Here is a 24913-nt window from a genome sequence, read left to right as displayed (position 1 = left end):
CCCTTTAGATTTGCCCAAGCCCACTATGCTTCGTGGGTATGGACCCCTGTTAGTCGCGTGTCAGTTATAAGTATACATAATTATAAACATAAAAGGCAAAACTATGATAGTTTGACGCGCCTTACCGTGGCCACCCAATAAACTTTTTTTTGCACAAGTTAGCCATAAAATGCAAAACAACATGTTTTCAATAATTCGTTTTTGCATCACTTCCTGTTGTACTTTGCAAGGAGGCGTGTCCGTTATCAAATTTGCGTATCCTGATTGGCTAACTTGTAAAAAAAGTTTGTTCGGTGGCCACGGTAAGGCGCGTTGCACTGTAACGAAAACAGATCAACCATAACTTATGATTATGCGTCAAGCGTTGGGAAGCCTTGGCACTAGTGACATAACGATCAAAATCACAATCAGAAACATATATGTTTCTTGTTGGAACAGGTACGTAAAGCAATATAAAAGCATTCCCAACACTGTGATGTAGTCCTGACTATGTACAACAAAATTTCTCCCTCCCTTTTCCCTAGATTTACTTTGCAAGCCAACACTAAATGTTGAAAGGCCTCATTAGTATAAAATGCTCATCCCCTTGCTCTTATAGTGAGTGGCTCAGAGGACACCACCTGCTCTAAAGCCATTTTTGGTGGAATGGACGTTTCTGCCAGATGCATCTAAACAAGCTCTGTTCCAAGTGGAAGAAGGGACTTGCTGCATCTTTTCCATCTTCTATGTCAAAGAGCTTTCAAATTCCACCGAAAACTCTTCCTTTCCTTTAGCTTTCTCTCCACTTTTCCGTCAGCTTATCAAATATATTTAAAGCCACCTTTTAAAAAAGTGTACAATTCATTGACTACTTTACACGTTCTACTACTGAACTATATAGTGGTATTAATCTAAATTACTGCTCTGGAAGTTGATACAATCAAATTTCAAAATTCATAGCCATCTGCTTAAATTTGAGCAAATTCTTAGCAATTCTCGCCTGGCCTGGGGCGCCTACTGTGAATTTATTGATCTCTTATATCTTATACACAACGTAAGGGAGTTCATCTACCTTATTGAACAACAAGCGTCCGAGCCTCTTAACTTCATTTTTAAGCAGCACCTGGTGACTTTCCTGATATTGTTGGTCATGATCGCTCTCCGCACCAAGTGCATAAAAGCTGTGACATCCTTTGATGGCACACTTTACCATACGCTTCGGACAGTCGCCAAGGTGCAGGTAAATATGTGATCTGAAAACACGACAAAGAATGTGTTAATTACATAAATGAAGAATAAGAACTGTACAAGTGACAAGCGGGTAAATAACGAGAAAACTTTTGACTAGCTATTTTATACCACGTCATAGAAAATACATAACCTTACACGATCGATACTGTGCACGATGGGAAGGTTTGGTGGAATCTCGCCGAATGATAACGGTTTTCCTGCATTCTGATTGGCTGTATTTTAAATGCCATGGTATACAAATTCGGATATTACCACCTTCCGTGCTCATGTACACCTCCCCACGAAATTCTGGTACACTAATGACACCCTTCATTACTGAACCAGTAAACGGTTATTAAACACTGTCTTAGCCGATTGTTCTTAAGCAACGTACCTTGGCAATAGCGCTCCGCACTGAAGCGGACATAGCTGAGGACCCTCTGGGCAGTTTTCAGTGTGAGTGTCTAGATTAAATCGTGGCACTCCCACCTTGCAAAATCTGCACGGCATTTTTTTGATACAGACAGGCCGCTAGGTGGTCCAGGCGTTCTCGAGTGTGGCTCTCATTCCAACCATTTGGGCACTAAAGTACCATTCATTGGCAAGTGTCGCTATGGTTTTTCATCTCGCAATGCTCCCCGTTCCATGTGCAACTGACATTGTTGCAGCGCACACCTATTTTGGGAATTAACGCCCTTACTGCAAGGTTGATGTTCAACTTCCCGGGGTTACTCGTCTCTCGGCAGAGAGAGCAGGTTTTCCCTCGCACACTTTTGGACAGCATCTCTTCCAGACAGGTCTTGCATGCACTGTGTCCACAAGGCATGGACACAGGCTGTCACAACAGGGGCTGGCCAGTGTGAGTTAATTATAACAACACCTAATATTAAAACACTAATTGTGTTGGCTACTGCCGTGCAGATGGAACAAATAAAACAGAGAAAATGCAGTTCCTATAACAATCACCATGTGATTAAAACTTAAATTTGTTTTCCTCAGGCTAATCGAATTTTATCAGCTAATTGATAAATTTGGGAAAATCTTCACAAGTGCGCGAGTTTACTTCTTATTATTAAAGGAAATTATTTAATAACGTTTATTGCACTGGAAAAGCAAACGCACACACCTATTTTCTTAACTGTTTTTGGGTATGACATGTATCTATTACCGGTTTGATGTCATTGACGTCCATAAAATCATGAATGGATCAATTTGGCACAGTAAATGAATTTGTCGATTTTACTACGCCAGGCTTATAAAAGTGCTGAAAAAATCTCAGTTAAAATTGCGGCATTGTTTGAAGCATGTGACAGATAACAATGGTGCTCTGAGAACAAGCGCACAACACCTTAGATCTGGACCCCCGATAAAGTAACTTTAAAATACCAGAAGAGGCTTGCAAAATGACGGCTTGGACAACCATGACAAATCTTGCCATAGGAAGTAACAAAGGTTAAGAGGAGTACAGATGCAAAATATTCAATCTTATTTAAAGTATTTATTCAACCGTATGAGTATTCAATTTGGTCCGAATTTGGCATGACAGGAGATATCAGCTTTGTGTTTGCTTCCAGTTGTCGTACGCGAGGGATTTTACTGCGAAGGTCATAAACAATGCTGTACAAATAGACAAAGCACGGACAGCTACACAAATTTCTGTTTGGTCGTTGGGGGTCTATGGTAAATAACACGCGTGTGCCATTTACCAGGCAAAGCAGACTGATTGCAAACGCGTTGACTATCATGGCTTCATCAAGTGATTCTGACTCGAATCAAAACCAACACAGACGATCAAAGGAAATCAAGTACGAGTTTCTTTGGTTAGAAGAAAAATGTACTTCAACACCACAAGGAAAAGATTGGGACCAGCTCAACAGAAAGGGTAGAGTCAAGGAGATTTCCTTGACTCTGGGAATGAACGACGGCAACATGAGTTACCTCATCAAAAAGAATTTTCCAGGATTGAGCAACGCCAATTTAACAAGGTAACTGTTTATCTTTTTATAGTGTAGATCTCAACAGAAAATGCCACATTGTTACGGCTGTTCTAAGCTCGCGATTGAGCTCTTAGAGCCGCGCGGAATCATGGCAAGGTCAAAGTACATTGCGCTTTGTCAGTGTTGGCTTGCCACTGTTCTAGTATTGCTTCGTTCAAACAATTTGTGTGTTGGTTCAGTTATCCAAAAGTAAATTTACAGCGGAGCCACAAATTCGTGCCTTGTTAACACTTTGAGCGGGATCAGTTCTATTGAGATATGTTTTTTCTTTATTTTCCTTGTGCTTCTCTTTGCGGGCCATTTCTCTTGGCACATACACATCAAATCAAGCAATGTTTCCTGTTGACATCCTCTTCCGTGACCTCACGATTCCCTTTTAGTACAAACACTTAACCAACTTCCTCGTTTTTACTTTTTGGTCACAATTGAGCACATAAAGCGGTGAAATTAAACTATAATAGTAGACTTCTTTTCAGTGGGTTTCTCTCCCGACAATATGAAATCAAACACCAGTGGTAAGAACTAATAAATTACCTATTTGCTAAAACATCGTTATTGTTTATATTTTGTTCCCTTTTTTATTGGTAAAACCAACAATTTCTTAAATTTCTAAGCCAAAATGCGCAGCATTTTGTCACCCTGCGCAGAACGACTGATTTGTTGACTTGGCCAGAGCCCTCGTTCATTATCAGAGTTCTTCCCTTTTGCACATGTGTATGACATAGTCTAAGCCAAGTGGCTCTGGGGTCGAGAATGAGCACACGGGCCAAAAAGAAGTTTACTCATGGTTCACTGCATGAAGAAAATAACAAACAACAACAAAAAAAATGAAAAAAAGAAAAAAAAAAAAAACACGTACAATGCCAAGAGATCCTAGAGTTTGATCCTTTATTGTCAATGTTTACAAGACAAAACTTGACATTTCACTTCAAACCAAAAGTCATTCCTATCTCTTCAGACTTCAATCGTTTGTATGTTTGTGTTTTCTTTAATTGTGCTGAATTATTAACTACATTTTTTCCCTTTGGATTTGTGTATATAAATCCTTCAGTAGAGGCAAAATGCAATGCGTGTTTTCTGGCGTTCCTGATGCAAAAACCATCAAGGAGCATTTTGGTAAGCCTTCCTCAAAGAGGGTTTACCTATACCTGAAGTCAGACACTCAAGGTAAGCTTACAGTTATAACACTTCAACACAATGCATTCAGTCACTGTGATTTTCTTTTACTGCAAAAAGATCAATTTGAATTAGATTTTTGGCATTTAAGTATTTATATTATCAAATATAGCCCCAAAAATTGAGACTAATAAAGACAATACCTCTTGATTTTTGTATGATCAGAGTCTAGTAAAGAAGAAAAAGGAATGTAAATTATTAATATTTGGGCAATCACATAGATACTCACTGTTGATGCTGTCTTGATTTCAGTTCCATCGCAACATTCAAGATCTGTTGCCAATGTAGCCTCTGGTTCTGGTTCTGGTTCTGGTTCTGTTCCTCCAGTGACCCAACCAAACCCTACTCCTCCTGCAATCCAACCAAACCCTACCCCTCCAGTGACCCAACCAAACCCCCCCCTCCAGCAATCCAACCAAACCCTACCCCTCCAGTGACCCAACCAAACCCCTCCCCTTCCAGCAATCCAACCAAACCCTACCCCTCCAGTGACCCAACCACACCCTAACCCTCCAGCAGCCCAATCAAACCCTATCCCTCCAGCGACCCAACTAAACCCTACCCATCCAGTTACCCAACCAAACCCTGCCCCTCCAGTGCCTCGACCTGACCCTACCCATCAAGTGATTCTTCACGGCTCTTTAACATCACGCAGAACAAGTGGATGTAAGTAATAACCTTATTAAGATAATAAATTTATTTATGACAAGAAACAATATCAAAAATGATAATAGTAGAGATGATTACAACAGTCCTGCAGTTACCACATTATTTAAAAAAGGGGGAAACAAATCCTACACTTCTGCCTGTTTTAATGCCAAATGCAAATTGGTTCTCTTGCAGGGTCAAGTTTTTCTACAAACTTTTACTGGCTCCAACATCACAATCAACCAAAATATTCTTGTCTGCATGCTAAAAAATAACTAGATAATAAATCCTTATCCACATTATGCAGTGTTTTTTCTTTACCATTAGTAATGTTTTACATAATTTATACATTTGTAACCATGAGTCTGCGTTTATATATGAAACAATTAATAATTGTATTGAAATGTTTATTACAGATTCTCGTACACAGCAGCCATTGGGACCTGTCAATGTTGAATCTGATTATGAAGGTATGGCAACTTAACGGTTGAAAGTTCCATTGGCATGGCAGGACACTAATTTCACCAAACAAATTACTGATAACGCCCTCTTAAAATGATGATTTCAATATTTACCTCTTGTTTTAAAGTGCCAATGAACCAAAAATTTTTTTTATTTAGTTTTAAAGGTTACCTTAAAAAATGCAGGTTTCCAAAGTTTGAGAACTCTAGGCTTAAAAATGACGATTTTACAAGCCTTGAAAGTCAGGCTATTTTACCCTAAAAAATGCCCATGGGAATGGGCCGAGATTTTTCCAAATTCACCAAACCGTGAAGTCACTTTGTTGCCACGGGTTTGTTTGCGTTGTGATAGTGCCTTGTTGGGAGGTGAGCGAGCTTGGAAGGAAACATGTCTAGCAATTCAGAAATGAGCGAATTTTGAGGTATGTCCGGTAACCCCGAGGACGAAGAGGGAAACGATGAAGATTACGATGTAATTTACAGCGAAATTACGCCATATCAAGACAAACCTCTGGCCCAAGTTGACGCTGGCGACGAAAACAGGGGAGAGGAAATCGATGTCGAAGAAGAATTAGACGAAGATGGAAGCGCTAGAAGCGCGATATGAGGAAAGAGTTCCTGTAAACAGTTGGTCAGTATAGGTATTTTTATATTCTTAACCTGTGCGCAGCAATGTCTGATAGATTTACTTTGAGCTTGCGACTTGTTGATGTTATATCCTGAATATGGCTGTCTGATCTTTCGATAGCAAAAGACCTATCAAAATATGAAATATTTTTTTTCATTTTGAATGGCCTGACGTTTTTGCTGTAAACTCATTTCTGTTTTAACGTTGACTTCATATTTTCAGGTGCCAATCTACAGAATGCAAAAGCGAGAACTTAGTAGGTTCGCTAGAGTACCGTTGCTGGAGGGAAATTGCCAATGCATCAGCAAAACTGCTCTTCGATGGATCGATTGAACGCACGTCGTGCATAACGCAACACGAAGATTATTTGGCTTTGACCAACGGAACAGTGCTGCTTCAAGTCACTCCACTGCGGAGAGACAAAGATGGTCAAACGTATTGCTGTCGTTCTGGAGTTCAAGAAAACGAGTAAGTTCCATTCTGCCGAGATTTCTTTGGTTTTGCAAATGCTTATTATAATATACAAACTGCTTTGTCGATATCGGGGTATGTCACTTCGTTTACTAGCTTCCATTGGTGTGGGAAAGCCACGCGTCTACTTATAATGAACACCAATGTGAAATATTTCTTACGTGCACATCCACAAAATGCCTATGGTTGTCATGGTGATGTGACCAAACGAGCCTACAAGGCACTTGCATTACGTAACTATCAGATATACAGCAAACTTAGAATTTCGTATAAGCTTAACTGTGATTGCAAAAGCAAGTGAATGAATGTTGATGGTCTTTTCATTTCAGATTTATTCATGCAGTTGCTTTTCGTTGGATCGTTCGCTGGATTTGTGGCTACATGGGATGGGAGAATAGACGACCATTGCCTGCTTGTGTGTATCACAACATAAGAACATGTTTCCAGACTTTGCACAGACAGTCAAGAGGCTATAGAGATGAAAAGTTTTATTTTATTATATAATTATCAAATTTATTTTCATTTTGAGAATTGATAATCACCCTCAGAGGAAATCGATGCCATGTGGAGTTTTCATTTAAACACACAGGTATCCCAATCTCAACAGGGGTGAAATAAGAGGCCCAGCGATATATATAATAGGACCTGGTGAGGGGGGCTCCCAGGTCACTTGTCTGAATTTCAAAATGTCCTGATTCATTTGACCTTCAAATCCCTGACATATTTAATTTTACCCAACTGTTGTTTTTGAGTGCTGTTGCTAATTTTTGGGCCCATGTTGCTTGCGGATGATAACTGATCTTGAAATCTGGACAGAAAGCGGCAGACAAAACAAGACAAACAAATAAACGATTGAAGCGAGGTTGCAAATATACTCCAATGTTGAACTTGGGCTACCTGTTGTTATCCTTATAATACTGACAGTGTCTTCCCTAAGAAAGTTTAACTAGCCTACATAATGCTGTATTACTACATGTTGGGGAAGGCTATGGATTCAAGTGACTTTGTGGGACTGGCAACCCTAGACTACGAGCAGTCCCTTTATTTTCTTATAGTTCGTCCAGAGCGGAGCGAAAAAAAAAAAAAAAACAGGCGCGCAAAATGCCTTGCCACCAGCTTCCTATGCAACCCAGTCATTCTGTATTAATGTGACATGAAAAGGATCTTAGTATGCTTATATGCTTTCCTATTTTGTGAATGTTACACCCCTTGTATTTCTAACATGGAAGGTCAAAACAAACTATCATTGAAGACTTGAGGTCCATGTAAAATCTGAATGCCTATGCCTACTGCATTAAAATAGCTGTTTCACTGGAGTTAGGAAAACATGGTAAAGTGATAAAAACAGAAAACACAACATTTGTCTCCACCATTTAATAGTGCCAACCATACTGTAGCATATTGGGAAAAGAAAAATGGAAATTTACCCATGTGTACTATGCACATTGGCGTCTTAGGATTATGCCCTGGATTGCCATTCATGGTCTACAAAAAAATTTTTTCAGAAAAGCTAAGGTTGTGAACATAGCTTGCTACTGGCTGACATGCAAAGAACAATATTGGAACAAGAACTTCAGCATATGGTGCAATTCTCTGTATATACAAATGAATAATTTACACTGTTAAGCAGGCTCAGTCTATAAAAAAAAAACATGCCAAGAGGTTGATTTTCTGACTGCTAGCCCATTTCACGTGGTACATGTTCTCCTTGCCTTCTCCTGGCCTTTTACATTTAGAACACTTTCTAGTTGTCCTGGAACTGCTGATGTCTTCTGTTTCAACCAAATTAGAAGAGCGTTGTGCCATAATGTCTTGCTCTGCACCTTCACAAAAAAGGAATACAAATCTTTCTTAGGCCTGTTCATATGAGCCCAGTTGACCAGTTTGACCTTCCCCAAACGAATTTTGTCGGTAACTAAGATGGAGTGTTCAAATCGAAAAATTTTCAGCCTGGTTGCCGAGATATTGATTGGAAAAACCAATATCTAAGCAACCGAGCCATCCCACCCTCTCATATGAACACTGCAAAATTGTTACAAAGGATTTAGTGGTGTACCGAGATCTTGGAAACCAGGCAACCGGGATCATATGAAGAGGCCCCTATTTTGGTGGTTTCAAAAACAAATTTTAAAAGATATCTCTCAAAAGCAAGCTTGTGCAAGTAGCACAGTCGAGCAGCCAATTAATGGAGGAAAGTGGCATCCATGGCAGACAGCTTGGATGAATAAAGTAACCATCGATCATTGTTCAATCAATTCAAGACAATATCGTGTTCTGAAACTGTTTTTTAATGTCATATCCATAAAATTAATGTACCTTGCTACAGAAGAATTTTTTTTTTGAGTGAACCCCCACCCCTCTGGAAATTCCAATTAAATTTTATGGCTTTTTTTTTCAGAAGCCACCCACCCTCCCCAGAAGTTCTGAATCCCTTATGAAATTAAGGATATTTTCTGGAAATATGCTTGTAGTAAACAAAAAGGGCCTGACTTTAAAAATAAGAAAAACTATCCTGATGGGAAAAGTTGACTACTTCCTCTATTTTCGTATTTCTCTTTGTGTGTCTCCACTGCAGACTGTTTATCTTTGCAATCTTCAAACTGTGCAGTTTATGACTCCGGTGCCTTTGCTGAGTATCTGTTATATACTTCCATCATCTCAGGTTTGGTCATGGTAAAAAGAAGAAGTTTCACATCTTCCACATAGTCTAAACAGGAACATAAGTAAAGGGACAATGAATCTCAGCATAGTTCATTAGCATACAGACCAAACCAAAATCAAAATAAAAAAGGCAAATACCGGTAAGCCATTTTACAGTTGTGTGCTTAGATACCAAGAGAGAAACCAAGATAAAAAGCCTTTAAGAGCGACTCTCTATAGGGACCGAGTGAGATTGAAAAAATGTGGCACAAGGTTGGGAAAATGGACCCCTTGATATTTCGTCCAGAGATAACCTATGGTATGCTAAGAATCGTGATATAAGTTTTAGGTTCTAGAGTTTTTACATTTTTGAGAAAAATAAAGAAAAACTGTCGACAACCCGTGAAGCCGAAAAATCTCAGAAATGAGGTCAAATTACATCATCAGATAATCGAACTCGCGTGAAGGCGCATAGCAAATTATGGTTTTCTTTAGTTTATAATTTTATTTAGGAGGTATTGCTAAGCTGCTTTGATGACACTTTAGACTTACAATTATAATTCCGAATTCCTGGAGAGCAAGCGAAGAGAACCGAAATTTCTAGACTTTGAAAATCAAAAATTCCATACCGTTTTCAAACATCTCAAAACGTACTCGGTATTACGTAGAATTCTTTCAAAATTCAATTCTAGCAAGTAAAGGAGCTGTTTTTGAACGTGATATAATTTTTTTCTTGGCAAAAGTTATTTCTGAGGCGAGCAGCCCCATGCAAGTTGACCCAATTTGACCTTTTGAAGAGATGTTGTTTAACCAAGAAATGTGAACAACATTCGACTAGCCTTAGCTCGCTTTCTGAGCAAACCACTGAAAAACCCTGCCATTTCCCATTAAAACTACCCAGTAAACCTGAGATAATACTTCGACGCCAGCCTACCTTCCAAATGGGTGTTTGAAGGCAAAGTTAGTCAGTTAATTTTTCCATTGCTTTCTTGTTACCGCGCGTTATAATTTAGGGTCATATCTTGACATCGAGCTTGTATGCCGGTTCCAGGCTAAGCTTGTGCAACAATTTTCCGGAAAATCAATCCATATAATCCAATATCTACCTCTCAGTGAGCAACTTCTTGATATTCATTTAGTTTCTCGTATAATAAAAAAAATTCCTAAGCGCAAGACGTAAATCTCGGTCTAGTGAGTGTCACGCAATCTTGTCTTCGTCACTTCCGGACCAGGTGATTATTTTTTTTCTGACGGGGGAGGGAGAAAGACGTTTTCCTATGCAAACAATTTCTTTTTCTTGTTAATGTTGCACGCAATGCATTTAACGGTTCATTACATGGCCACTACAATAATTTAATTAACATTTTCCATCATGATATCGATATAAACATACACAAGACTTTTTCATGTCTTTTGTTCCAAATATTTAATACAGTAATTCACTCAATTGCTTTCGCTCAATATACGTTTTTCTTTCAAGTTAAAACGGGACAACTTCCCGTTTTTGTCCTTCGCGCACTCAGCTATTGCTCAGCTCAGTGGGTAGTGGAAAATAGCTAAGAGTTCGTAACCACACCCTGTTCACTCTTCGTCTCCCCCAGTCCCCTACCCCACCCTTGTGCTAACTTTGAATTTAAAGTGAGTGAAAACAAATGCATTTGGGGTAAAGGACGGCCCTTTTCATTTTTTTTATTAAAGGGAGGGGGGTGGGGACTGGAAGATTTTGAAAACAACATTGCGCGGGTGCAAGCGGGAAAACAAATTTCCTGCAGAGGGCAAACTTATATAAATCCCCTACAGCATCTTAGTGACATGGATTCTAAGAAGAAAGTCTGTATGACAGTGCTCCCACGATTGACGTACGCTTAGGTTAGGGTTTGGCGTGGTAGTTGGGTCGTGATACTGAAGAACGTATCCCTATGATTACCCTCCTCCCATCCCCCTACCCCACCCTTGTTCTAACTTCGGTCTTTACTTATCCGCTTTGCAGAGACATATTTGACAGTACTCCTCAATTTTGTCTGCATAGGGCTGTTTACGTCTGATGGATACATCAACAGCAATGTCAAGCCCGGCGCAAATGTCTGTTAGTTTTGCAACCGATAACTTGGTCGTGTTGAGTTTTCCTCCTGAGGTCATTTCGCATAGATTATATTTATCCCACATGATGGGGTGTCCTGGCAAAAGTTCCTGAGAAACCTCATTCGTCAATTCTTAGATCGTCGCCTCCTGGGTGGCACATTCAATCTCCTCTACAAGATCATCATCGATAAAGAGAGACTTCTTTGCCGCAAGTCCGGAGAAGAATCGAGCGACCTGAGATGCAGTCAGAAACTCTTCACTACGGAACATCCGTTTCCCCTCCGGGTCCACGGCAGACATCATAGAGCGTGCAACTGATGCCGGATCACTTTTTTGTCCTGACCACTCACCTTGTTGAAATTTCTCGGTCAGGTAATTCTTTTGCTTGCACGTAAATCTACATCTACGGGAAGCACTTGACTTGAGCGCTCAACCCTTTGGTAGCATGTCGTGAGAAGATGGTGGTTCTGCAACTGCGTCCAGCTCGGGAACAGCTTCGCATTGCCCCTCACGCCTTTGAGCATATCCAACAGCAGCCCTATCCAGTAGAGTATATCGCTCAAGAACACGTTGGTGTTTTCCACAGTCTAAATGCTGCTGCATTGATGAATTTCTCACAAATGTTTTTACACAACCCTCCTCAGGACAACTGAAGATCGCAGCGTTACTGTCTTTCTCTTCGATATTCACAGGTGGATCTGGATCTCGAACTGATGCTTTTATGCGCCTCTCCTTGACAGATGTAAATATGCTTGAGCAAGAGCGAGTAACTCCGGCAAGGGTCGGTAGGTCAGATGGGGATGGGCAATGCAATTTGTCTGTAGGGATGAGTTTACCATCGCCGATACCGTACGCCCTCCAAACTAGTAGCCCCTCTTCCTTGTAGTCGACATTACTGAGCTGACTAATACCCTCTATCTTTGAAGATAGCACCTTTGGGACTTGGACAGTCTCACACAATGCTACGTTAACACCAGGAACTCCACCAGAAGAGAGTATCGCATCTCTCATTTGCTCAGGCATCTCGATATCATTTCCAGCGTTAAGATAAATCCTCATATGTGACTTTATAGTCGCAGCCTTCCGATCACATGCCGCCTTGCCCCCTTGTGGATCAGAAAAATCTAGACGCCTGATCTTGACACCTTCTTCATGGCCAAGGGCTGCTGCACAGACGAGAGTGGTTCCGCAGTGGTAGCAGCCGGCATTATCCTGCCGATAACAGACGGTCTTGAGCCCGGGCATAGTGATCTTGAGTTGCCGAATAACATCGGCCATAACGGCAAGGACTGCGCAGCTGTCTTGAGTACAGGACTTGAAAATGTGTGCGAACGTTAGCATCTGCAACTCTCCTCCCTCTCGTCTTGTGGCAACCGTTAAATGCCATGGGATCCCGCGTTTACCGAATCAGTCGGTCTGACTTTCTCTATACTTTCGGGGAAGATATTTCATTGCCCAATCTTGAACAATTAAAACAGACGATTCATCAATCGATTCCAAAAGCTGTACTCTGGCGCCATCCTGATTGACAGAACGGAGGAGATGAAACTTCCACGCCAATATAGCGGTTTTTGCATTCTTGACTCGGAAAACAAGTTCTTCCTTCGTGTTGGATGTCATGTTTTGACTTTGTGCAATCAAGCCTTCCTCGCTATCATTTAGAGTTGACGCCAATGTAGCGCAGCGCTCACACACGTCACTGTGATCGTGATCACAACTGGCCTGGAACGAAGGCTCCTTCGGGTCGCTTAAAGCGTATGACCTGCAGTGATTGGCTACTGTAGAACTCTAAGAAGCGCTGCTTTAAAGAGAACTAAGTAGAAAGATAGAGAAGATTTCACATGACTGTCAGACTTGCGTTCACTTCATTTTCCTATTGATTGAGGGTCTTGGTCTGTTGTCAGTGAGCCAATCAAATGGCGAACTAAACCCAAATGCACGTTTACTCATGTCACTGCTAAACGCAAGTCAGAAATACTTCGCCTCCTGATTGATTTGTTGTTTAATGGGTTCCGCTCCTGGTTGGTTAGGAATTTTATTTGCGGTTAGTTCTACAACGGTCAAGTGAAATCCGTTCTAACATTTTGTTATCATATGTTCCTTTACACACATAAGTTAAGTTAGTTAGTTTAATTTTTATATGTAAAATTGGATTTGATTTTCCTATTGTTATTATTCATTAGTATTATATACAGGTATATATGTGAGGTGCATTTAAAAACTGTATAGTTGAATTTGCGCCATATAAATAATAATAATAATAATAATAATAATATTATTATTATTATTATTATTATTATTATTATTATTATTATTATTATTATTCCGTATGGAACGATTGGCACGCCCATTGAGTTAGTGTTTTATAGTAATCAGCCTTTGAGTGCCGGACAGTAGAAGCATGAAACTGACAAATATTTAGCGGTAAATAGCGCCAACTGAACAAAATAAAACAATAGAAATGATGCTATTTAATGGTATTTCGATTGAACTGCTAGCAGGTGGTAGAGGGTGTTTTTATAACGCGGAAAACCCGGAGTGTGTAATCGCAGACGCCATATTGGACGCACAAGACAAAGATCTGGGGCAAGTGACATAGCAAGGTGGAGGGATCTGCCTTGCGCGGGTCACACCCACCTTAAAGTCGCTTTTAAGGTACCGTTTGCTTGCGCGTAGATTATTTTCCTGCTGTTTCTGCCATCCCATGCCTTGTCCTACATCTTCAAGGGTTTCAACAACATCACACAGATCGTCAAATGCTTCCGCACCTGCAGAACTAACAAAATCGAGGCCTTGAACCGATGTCCGAACAGACGCAGCGCACGTGCTCAAAATCCGCAGAAGGGTAGCGCGGCTTAGTGGAGTGAACCCAGACTCTTGGCAGTAAGTCATATACTGGATGGCAATTCGCTCTGGGATAATCATCCGTATGACATTTGGAACCTTGATAGTCTCCTTCGTCGATAACATGAGTATTCTTTCGCCAAAAGGCAAATCTTGGATAATATGGGGACTAGTGATGAACACTATGAAGTGGTCGATTTGAGCAGTGGATACTCTCATCCTTGGCGTCGGAACTACTAGCACTAGTGCCTCCCTTCCATATACTAAGCAGTGGCGTCTGGCCTCAGTGAAACGATACTGAGAGAAATCGGGTATCCAGTGTCGGAGCTGATTCAGTGTCAACTTATCAGCCATAATGGACAGGACCTGTCGACGCATCTCCCAGCTGTCGGCTGCGCGGTAGCACTCGGCGAGTGCGCTCATCATGGTTTCGTCGACTGAGCTGCTTGTGGCTTCCTCTCCGTTACATTGTAAGGTTCTTTGTATGACACCAGAGGAAGAGACTGCCTTGAAGAGAGAACCACTATCACTTGGAGCTATGTCTTGTAGAAGTGTAGATAGACATTGACCTGCCCTCCGCACGTAGTAGCGTCGTGTTCTTTCACTTGCTTCTTCCTGTAGCCGAGAACGAATGGAACTGATTCCTCGAGTGCGCAAATAATCATTGAGTGGGTCAGTGGTCTTGGACTTTGGTTCCCGCTTTGTTGTAGCTGGCGTGCTGTCAAAGGAGATCTCCTCAGAGGAGGACGAGTCGTCGCTAGGTGGCAAATAGAAGCTTCCTCCTGGGGTAGATGGGGTACTGTGTTTAGGACAAGTAGGAGTCGTCTCCTCAGCCTAGAACGGCAACGTCAACTGTTATATTGTGCACGGTTCATGAGGCTTTTCCATGTTAATATATAGAAAACAAGGCGTGGCATAAGTGATTGAAAATCTTTAGAAACAATCATAACAACAGCGTCGCTATAAAGGATGATTAGGGAGTGTGATTAAAAAAGGGCGATGCAGAATCAAAGTTGTATGGTAACTTAATGAAATTCAGACTTTGATCCTGTATATAGTTACATATAAAATCAATGCTATGTGCGAGACTCCCAAAATAGCTAGCACTTACCAAAGAAAGCTCATGAATACTCTCTGAAAGGGCAATAAGTTGTGTGTCTTGGCAATCGGCTCTGACATGTTCCCCAAGAGTTATCCTACATTCACTACATATTCCTTGGAAAAAGATAAAACAGTAGTAAATATTGAATAACAACTCAATTTTAGTGTTCAACATTGCTCTTTCGAATGTGACTTGGATGTTATGAAATTTAATGTAGCACTGCAGTCCTTAGATTATATTCAAATGGACACTTACCAGAGCCGACTGGAAGAAATATTTCAGTAATATGCAAGATTAATCTGGAGATGTCTTTACTGATTCCACGATCAGTAGTACGGGATTTGCGGACGTGCTTCGACAGCTGGACTGGTATACGGCAATGTGCCAACCCTTCGCCACCCAATGCCCAGTGAAGAATGATGAGCGGGACAAATATCCATGTCAGAAATATTGGAAGGGAAACTGAAAATTGAAGACCTTGCTAGAATCAGTTCCACTTCAGCGTCTACGCCGCTGCCGGCCATCAGCCCTAGAGAACTTTTTGGCGTGATATATCTTTGTTACAAGTTAGCAAGGGAACTAAATCTTGGACTTTATAGTGCTTCGAGGGTCTTGACCGCATTGGCCACCAACTAGCCGCTGAAACGAGCAATTTCTTTCCATCTTCCAGTTTTTCAACCGATGACGCAGAGCAAATGACTCAATTTTGGCAGAAGTAAACACATGCGTCCTAATTACTCGGGATGCCGAATTGTAAATAATGGCCAATCATCTTTGATTTCAAAGTGGTTTTTTTTTTTTGACAAAGTGAGCGCTCAAGGTTATACAATACACTTCAAAAGACCTAAACTCATTTTCCTGTACATTTCTTTGTAAAGTTGTAAAGATTTTAATCCAGTGGAGTTTGCCAAATTTAAGATAAAAGTTAGGAGCCTCGCACGTGCTAGCTTCGCTTATCGGGCGATCGATGGAAGATCACAGCTCGAACGCCGTGAGAATTCTATATTTAGAACTTTTTTAGAGGTAAACAAACCACGTTTGCCATAGATCTATTTGCGTTTGGTAATAATCTGTTTTAAACTTAGATCTCTCTCGATGACAACTCTGAAAACAGTTTACAGTACGTGCTCTTTGCTCGTACGAAAAGAAACATGTCTTGTGCAAACCCAAATGCAAATCATGTTCAGTTTCCAAAAGGATAGTTTTTGAGAATCATATAAAAGCGTGCTTCTACTTCTGCATCAAAAGGTATCTTGTTGAACATTATTCGTAGTAAAAAGTTAGATGAGCCACGAAGGGGACCTATTTGCGTGTTTACCTGCATGGGCAAATTGGTAAATACAATTATTACAAATTACAAAAACTCGCTTTGCGGTCAGTATAAACTAGCCCTCTTTCAGATATATATTACTATTCCTTTTTAACTAGCTTTAGGATATCATTAGCAAGGGATCTGCCCAGGCATTTTGATTTGGAGGTAAATCTAAATGGGATTTCTAGTTTGTTGCACTGTCACTGGAAAATGGGAAAAGTAAATGTGTTGCGTGTATATACACCGATTCAAAGTATTGCCTACAAAGAACTCTCCTTCAAAATAGGCTTGTGATTACAAATAATGTATGCTAGTAAGGAAGAAAATGAATAAATGAGCAAGAGCGAGACAAAAATATCCACGCGGATGTATTTGCGTTTGGTAATAATCTGTTTTAAACTTAGATCTCTCTCGTGATCACAGAGATGTAAAGATTGCGTGACATCGATCTGCGTTAATTTTTCAGTTCAATTAGTTCCTTTACGTCTTGCCTCTTTTCATTAGAAATATTCAATACGAAACTCAATAGATACCCAGAGGATGCTTTATATACAGGACATGGATCCAGGTCCTGCAAAAATATTGCACAAGCCAGTGAAAGGTGACACATAAAAAATTCCGTAGCTGTAAGAAAAGGCCGGTGGCTGAGCACGGCAGCATGCAAGACACAGGAAAATTAGCGAAGAACATCAAAATTATTTGTCTTCAAACACCCATTTGGAAGGTAAGCTAGCATCGAAGTATTATCTCAGGTTCACTGGGTAGTTTTAATGGGAAATGGCAGGGTTTTTCTATGGTTTGCTCGGAAAGCGAGCTGAGGCTTATCGAATTGTTTACATTTCCTGGTTAAACAAAATCTTCTCGAAAGGTTAAATTGGGTCAACTTGCATGGGGCCCCTCGCCTCAGAAATAACTTTTGCCAAAAAAAAAATTATATCACGTTCAAAAACAGCTCTTGTACTTGCTGGAAATGAATTTTGAAAGAATTCTACACAATACCGAGTACGTTTTGAGATGTTTGAAAACGGTATGGAATTTTTGATTTTCAAAGTCTAGAAATTTCGGTTCTCTTCGCTTGTTCTCCAGGAATTGGGAATTATAATTGTAAGTCTAAAATGTCATCAAAGCAGTTTAGCAATACCTCCTAAATAAAATTATAAACTAAGGAAAACCATAATTTGCTATGCGCCTTCACGCAAGTTCGATTATCTGATCATGAAATTTGACCTCATTTCTGTGATTTTTCGGCTTCGCGGGTTGTCGACGGTTTTACGTAATTTTCTCAAAAATGTAAAAACTCTAGAACCTAAAACTTATATCACGATTCTTAGCATACCATAGGTTATCTCTGGACGAAATATCAAGGGGTCCTTTTTTCCAACCTTGTGCCGCCCCTCACGCGGTGGTTAGGGAAAGTTGCTCTTAAGTGGTAGTGAGGCTTCAGGGACCTTGTTTCGATGCAAACCTTTTTGCTTTTGATGTGCAAATCCTTTAGTTGTTATGCTAACTAGTTTTTGGTCTCTATCATGTCAAGGTCACTACAAACCTTGCTTTCATAGAGAGGCCTTTTTACATGTCACAGAACTGTAAAATGGTCTATTTCAGGATGTCATGTATTAGTGTACTATACAGCTGAAGCCTATTATTAGCAACCACCTTATGTTTCACATACCATGTTTTCACTTTATTTTGTCAAACAAGAAATTCAAAAGAAAAAACGAGAAAGGAGAAACCTAAGAAGGGGACCAAAAAACTAGAGAAAACTTTTCTGTTTCTTATTGTTATTGTTGTTGTTTTCTAATTCATAAATATTATATTTATGTAAAATAATTTGGCATACCATGCGTTGGTGGTGAAGCTACTTCACGGACAACTTCCTCGCCCAGTTTGTACTTGGGGTAGGTAACTTTATTGTACTTCTCACCATCTTTGGATAGCTGAGTATCTCGATTAAGGTTCTCATTAAAATGGAGGCTTGCAAGGATGTGCCTTAAAAAAAGAGATTTAAAGAAATGTACAAAAATGCATGTATTGCAGTTCAAAGTTGTCATTGTTTTGTGTAGGTGTTTTCATTGGTCTGGTATCACACAGCCACATTCATGGTGGACATGTACTTCCACGGTGAATACCAGTGCAAAATTATCACAGGATATTACTGTTTTTAGCAAGTGTGATTGAAAGCATAATTAATGTTATGCACCTGCTATGGCATGTCTGAGTACAAAAAGGTAATACCATGTATTGAAAAACCTTACATTTTACTGTTTGAAGTGGTGCACAGTAGTACCTGCACAATGTTCCCAACCAAGAGAAACCAATCATTTTTGGATGCCAGTGGTTGAGGGTGGCATGAAATTCCTCTAAACAACTTGTTTGAGCATCTGAGGAGAGATTTCCTATGTCCCCTAGAAGTTGTTTGCTGGTAAGAATTATTTCAGCTTGTCATAAGCAGCAGTACCTGCAGGAAAGAACATTTTTCATTTTTTTTAACCTGCAGGGTACAAAGAAGCTCAAGTTTCTAGCCTACCCAAATTTTCTCAAAACAATTTCCACACAAACCCACTAGCCTGAAATAACTGGTCTTTATTTAGTAAACTCATTTCAACACAGTAAATCTGAAAAGCATGTGGGATGGCGTGATACAGTGCGCTCTACATATGCGCAAGCTATGTACTTTCCGGATTGGACTGGACTGGATATTACATTTCTCCCTTTTTCTGGGATAGTCCCTTTCTTAACTAAGTTCCTATAGAAAACTGTCAAATGTTCTTGGCTGATAACTCAACTGGAAATAAGGACAATGGAGAATGTCCAATGTTCAATGAAAATGTTCAAAATCCAGTTGACGGAAATGCTCAATGTTCAAATGTTCAATCAATGGAAACGTTCAATGTTTGAACTCAAACATAGTCCTTCAAATAAGTTGGTCGCTGTCGGTTGCGCTTGGGTCTGGCTTCGGGTACTGGTGTCTTTGGTGAATTGCTCAGCTCTGCCCCGTTGCTTTTGTTTCTCTCGGCTAGTTGGTTTTTGTCAGGTACCGTCTTTCCCGGATCTGGTTGAGGGCTGACATTTTGAAGAATTTGCTGTCCCATTCCTCAGAATCTGATTCTCCTTCCTTGTCTACAAACTCCTCGTCAGGGTCATTCTCGATCAGTGCATTTGCGAGCTTGAATTGGCTTGCATCACGGTACACGTCCCGTCCATCTGTGATCCTCCTAGCTGCTATACTTGAACTGTCAATTTGAGTTATGGTGTAGAATGCTGGTTCAAAAGCTGTTGACCACTTATTTGTCTTCTTTTGCTTTAGTAGAACGTGATCTCCAATGGTGAAGTTATGCTGTTTAGTGTTCTTGTTCTGAGCATTCTGTTTGGTCTTCTGTTTATATTCTTTATCCCTTTTGTTGACAGCTGAGTCACGAGCGCTTTCATGGTTGCTCTCTCTAGTCTGATGGTCTAGCTTGGTCCTCACTTGCTCAAGGCTTCATATGGTGTTACTCCTGTAGCAGGATGTGAGGTGGAGCGATAGCCTGTCAACATTTCCTGAATGGCAGCATTGCTATCCCCGCCTTGAAGGTGAGCAATCTGTTCTGTCTTGTTGAGGAGCTTCATGAAACTTTCAGCTTCGCCATTTGCACGAGCATGCTCTGGGGTCACACGATAGTGGTGGAATCCTTCTGTCTTGGCAAACTCTGCAAATTCTTTGGAATTGAACGGTGGTCCGTTGTCTGATTCTAGCTGTCTTGGGGTGCCATGGGTGGCGAATATGGTTTTCAGCCTGTCCTTGGTGGGTCGGAAAGCTGTTGAGTGTGTCCTCGAGACTTCAGGGTACCTTGTTCTTTTGTCTATGGCAAGCAGGTTGTAGTGGCCGTCAGGGTACCGTCCTCCGAAGTCTACGGCTACAACGTCCCAAGGTTTCTTCGGTATTTCTGTGATCTTGATTGGTTCTGTTCGGTGTTGTCTCGTAGTCACCTGGCAGTCATAGCACTTGTTAATGGCCTGTTCTACCATACTGTTCATGGTCGGCCACCAATATTTCTCTCTAAGCATTTGTTTCGTCTTTGCCATCCCCATGTGTCCCAAGTGGTGGGCTGCTTTGATGACTCTTCTCTGAAGGTTTGTGGGAATGATGATTCTGTCCATTCTGAACATCAGGTCATCCACTGCATGAAGCTCATGTCGCACTCCGTAGAACGGCATTATGTCTCGGTCCTTCTTGTGTCGTTCCCAGTCACCCGTTTGTATTCTAGCAGACAGTTTCTGGAGTTGGTTGTCTTTCTGAGTTTCTTCCTTGATTTGATCCATAACAACTGCCTATTCTGCATTGACAACATGCTTGATTACTCTTTCCACAGCATCTCTGCCTGTTTCTGGTAATGGATGTCATCTTCCTCGTCCTTGCCTGGTTCGTAGATCAGCTCGAAGTCGACATCTTGCATTCCCATCACCCATTTCTCGATCCGAGGAGGAAGCTTCATTTTGCTTTGTTAAATAGTGGGAGTAGCGGTTTGTGTGCAGTGATGATCTTGAATCTTCGTGCACCAAGTAGGTAAATGCTGAATCTGTTCTTGGCCCAATGAACTGAGAGGGCGTCTTTCTCCGTCTGGCTATACCTCTTCTCAGTGTTGGTCATGGTGCTGCTGATGTAATGGACTGGTTGGAGACCCCTGTCTGTCTCCTGGAATAGTCCAGCTGAGAGTCCTTCGTGACAGCTTGCTTCTACTCTCACACTTATTGGTCTGGATGGGTTGAAGTAAGCCATAGTACTCTCGCTTGTGATGCTTGCTTTGAGCTTCTCAAATGCTTCTTGTTCTTCTGTACCCCATTTGAACTTTGTGTCCTTGTGGGTCAGTTCTCAATGGTGCAGTCAGTGATGAGTATCTTGGGATAAACTTTGACAGGTATCCTGTCATCCCCAGGAAGCTACGCACAGCCTCTTTTGACTCTGGTGGGCTGGCTTCTGTTGCGGCTCTGACTTTGCCTGGGTTTGGCTTCAGTCCGTTCTTTGTGAATCGGTGTCTGTAGAAGACAATCTCCTCTACACCGAATTGGCACTTATCAGGGTTGAATGTGACGCCAAAATCTGAGGCTCTCTGTAGAACAGTCTCTAGTGTCTTGTTGTGTTCTTCAGGGTCTGTTCCGCCTAACAGGATGTCGTGTCACTGGTTTAGGCATCTTGGAATGTCCCCAAAGATCCTGTACATTGCTTCGTCAAAGAGGTCTTGTGGCGACTTTGCTCCGAAGATTAGGCGCTTTGGCCACCTGTTCCCCCACGGGGTGCCAAAGGTAGCGATCTTCCTGGATTCTGGGTCAAGTAGGAGTTGGTGATATCCTTGCTTCAAATCGAGCTTGGAGAAGACAGTGCAGTTATGGAACTTGTACATGAAATCTTCCACTACAGTGCTTTGGGTTATCCTGTTTCTTTCCACGAACTGGTTGGGTATCCTGAGGTCCACGCTGGCTCTGATCATGTGTGGTTCCAGGTCTTCTTTGTCTAGTTCACTGAACTTAGGCTTTGGTTGGACCACTAGTGGTGAACACCATGTCACTGGTTCCCCTTCAGGTACCTCTTCAAATATCTCTTCTTCTAAGCACTGTTCCAACCATTTCTTGAGTGGCTCTTGCAGGTAGTATGCAACTGGTCTTGGCTTCTGAGCTACTGGTACTGCCTCTGGTCTCATGCTGAACTTTGCGTAGAAATCTTGACCATTCTTGTTGTCTCTAATCTTTACGATGCCCTGGAAAACGTGGCTGTATCTGTCAGCAATGTCTTTGAATTTGGGACTCGGAACTTCATCTTCCTTAACAGCTTTGATGTCTCACATTTCTTCTTGGATTCTTAGGTCGTTCTTCTCAGCGAGTGTTCCATCTTCCCTGATTTGCAACATCCCGAGTTCTTGCAGGGTGTCTTTGACGATGAGTGGAGGGGAGTTGATTCTTCCTTTGACCACAATAAATCTTGCAACAGTTCCACAAGTTTTGTTCCTGATTGTCGCTGTAAACTCTCCTTTCACAGACAATTCACTCTGTAAAGTGTTCAGCTTTGTTCTGCTGGATGCTAGTGTTGGTTTTGTACTGGCACGGTTTGTCAGTGCTTTGAATTGATGTTCGTCCAAAATATTGACTTCTGCTCCGCTATCAGGCTCTACTTATACATTGACATTGTCTATCTTCACTATCAGGGTTCTATCCTTGTCATCGGATTTAATCTTCTTGACTTGCTTCAAATGTCGAACTGCTTGACAGAAGAACTCATTGTCAGAGCTTGTTGAGCTGTCCGTTGACTCTTCAGTGGTTTGTTTGATGTGGTGCTGCTGTTTGTCATTGTGTGATTTTCCCAGTTCAGGTTTATGCTGTTGGCCTCTCTTGCTGTCCCTAGGTGTATCAGCTTTACACACATCGTTGCAAAGTGGTTGAATCTCTGGCATTTTGAACATTTCTTCCCGTATGCAGGACAGTTTTTCCCTTTTGGATGAGTGCCTACTTTTCCACAGTATCCACAGGGTTGCTTCTTCTAGTAACCTGATCTGCTCCAGGGCGGTTGCCATTCTCCGGGTCGTCTACTTAACTTCTTTACATCTTCGGGAATTTTCATGCCGCTTACTTGAAGTGAAGTGTCCTCCATTTGGGCAGCTTCGGTGAGAAATTGTGTCAAATTCCATTTCTTGTTGATGGCTTTCTGAATTAGCGTACGATTGTGCGTCGTTTGGATGAGGTGTTCCAGGATTCGGTCGTCGCAATTTGTTCCGAATTCGCACTCGTTGCCTTTCTCTCTCACTCGAGCAGCATAAGCTACGGTTGTTTCTCCGTGTGTTGGTTTCATCTTGTTGTGCGAACGAGTTATGCGCAATATCTTCTAAACAAGGGAATCTTTCATCTAGCCACTGTTGCTGGGCTTCTTCTTCTTCTTTTGCTACTGTTTTCTCCTCGTCGCCAATGAAATAACTGGTCTTTATTTAGTAAACTCGTTTCAACACAGTAAATCTGAAAAGCATGTGCGATGGCGTGATACAGTGCGCACTACGCATGCGCAAGCTATGTACTTTCCGGATTGGACTGGACTGGATATTACATAACCTTACAGCAAAATATACTAGCCTGAGGCTGTCGGACACCAACTTTTTTGTACCCTTGTTCGTGTTGTAACGATTGGTTGTCGGGAATTCAGTAATCGTGCAATAAGGAAAAACAACATAATTTGAAACTGAAAACTTATCTACTTCAGAACCAGTCTCTTTCCAACGCATCATGAGAGGTCTTACTGTTAAATACAGACACTTACACCCCCCTATCCAACAACCAACTAATATGCACTTTGAAGCACTGAAAATATTATACTGTATGGAGAATTTCGTAACAATGTTGTCCCACTTTTAAAAAAACATCGCTCATGGGCTTTGACAATATAAGAAGAAGATAACAAAAGCTTATAGATCTTTGTTTATTAATTGACAGTAATAAAAGTTACAAAGCAAAAGCTCACCCATTTTGATCCATTTTCTAGGTTCAAGTTCCCCATGATTACAATTCTTGTAGTCGTCATCAGGAGGGTCTGTATGTTTATTAGCAACATGCCGCATGAAGGATTTCTGTTTGCCAAGTTTCAGGCTGCTTAATTTAGGTAAAGTGGAAGTGGCACTCCAGTACAGGCGTCGGCAGATCCCCTTTGACCATTCTTTGATAACCTCACAGCCTTTGTCCTTGCTTGCAGATAGAACTTTCTTGGTGACTGACCATGCCACATGCCAAATGTCAAAGTAATGTGTGGTATGAATGCATACTTCCCTAATCCTCTGTGGCGGCCAGAGATAAACACACTGATGGTCAAACCAAGCTGCTGCAGAAATCCGAAACATCTCTTTGCTCCTTCAAGCTCTGTTTGTTGACTTCCACCAACCTCGTTTGACTACAAAAAGGTGTACAAAGGCTTACTATCATTGAAATATACACAAACAAAATCCAACCTTAATTTTGAAGTAAAGGGATTTCATAGAAAAGATTTCGAATTTAAAGGGGCTATGCTACCCTTTTTGGTTTATCTGAAGATACCATGTGTGGCCTGTGTGTTGATATTGTATAACGTGCACTGTAGTCACTAACTTTCATACCTGAACAAGTTCAAAATGCACAACTTTCATTATGGTGAATGAAAACATTGTGTAGACTCCGTACTTGGCTGAGTGGCCCATGGAGTCGAATCTCCCGTCACCAGACCACACCACGTCTTTCATACTCTTTAACTTACTGACAAGGCCAGCTCTATACACTACTAGAGACTTTGATGTATTCGCCAGCCATGCGAATACCCTCAATAGGAGGGATGACTTTGTGTTGTGGTCCAATCAC

General features: G+C 41.2%; 4 pseudogenes across 2 annotated transcripts; 1 reads left to right on the top strand and 3 right to left on the bottom strand.

Annotated features, from left to right (window-relative positions):
• Positions 1–578: 578 nt before the first annotated feature.
• On the bottom strand, positions 579–8266 carry LOC146487606 (TNF receptor-associated factor 4-like; annotated as a pseudogene).
• Positions 5916–7235, top strand: LOC146487607 (uncharacterized; annotated as a pseudogene). The gene is made up of 3 exons (XR_014868402.1): positions 5916–6122; positions 6342–6587; positions 6920–7235. The product of XR_014868402.1 is annotated as an uncharacterized LOC146487607 (transcript).
• On the bottom strand, positions 7449–24829 carry LOC146487604 (uncharacterized; annotated as a pseudogene). The gene is made up of 5 exons (XR_014868512.1): positions 24676–24829; positions 24051–24473; positions 18858–19028; positions 18411–18559; positions 7449–9297 (listed from the first exon to the last, which is right to left on the bottom strand). The product of XR_014868512.1 is annotated as an uncharacterized LOC146487604 (transcript).
• Positions 10285–14686, bottom strand: LOC146487605 (uncharacterized; annotated as a pseudogene).
• Positions 24830–24913: the final 84 nt, after the last annotated feature.

This window comes from Pavona decussata, unplaced genomic scaffold, assembly GCF_977016875.1.
Source record: "Pavona decussata unplaced genomic scaffold, jaPavDecu1.1 SCAFFOLD_14, whole genome shotgun sequence".
NCBI classification, from domain to species: Eukaryota; Metazoa; Cnidaria; class Anthozoa; order Scleractinia; family Agariciidae; genus Pavona; species Pavona decussata.
Note: the sequence above shows the minus strand (reverse complement) of the source record. Positions and strands in the feature narration are given on the sequence as shown.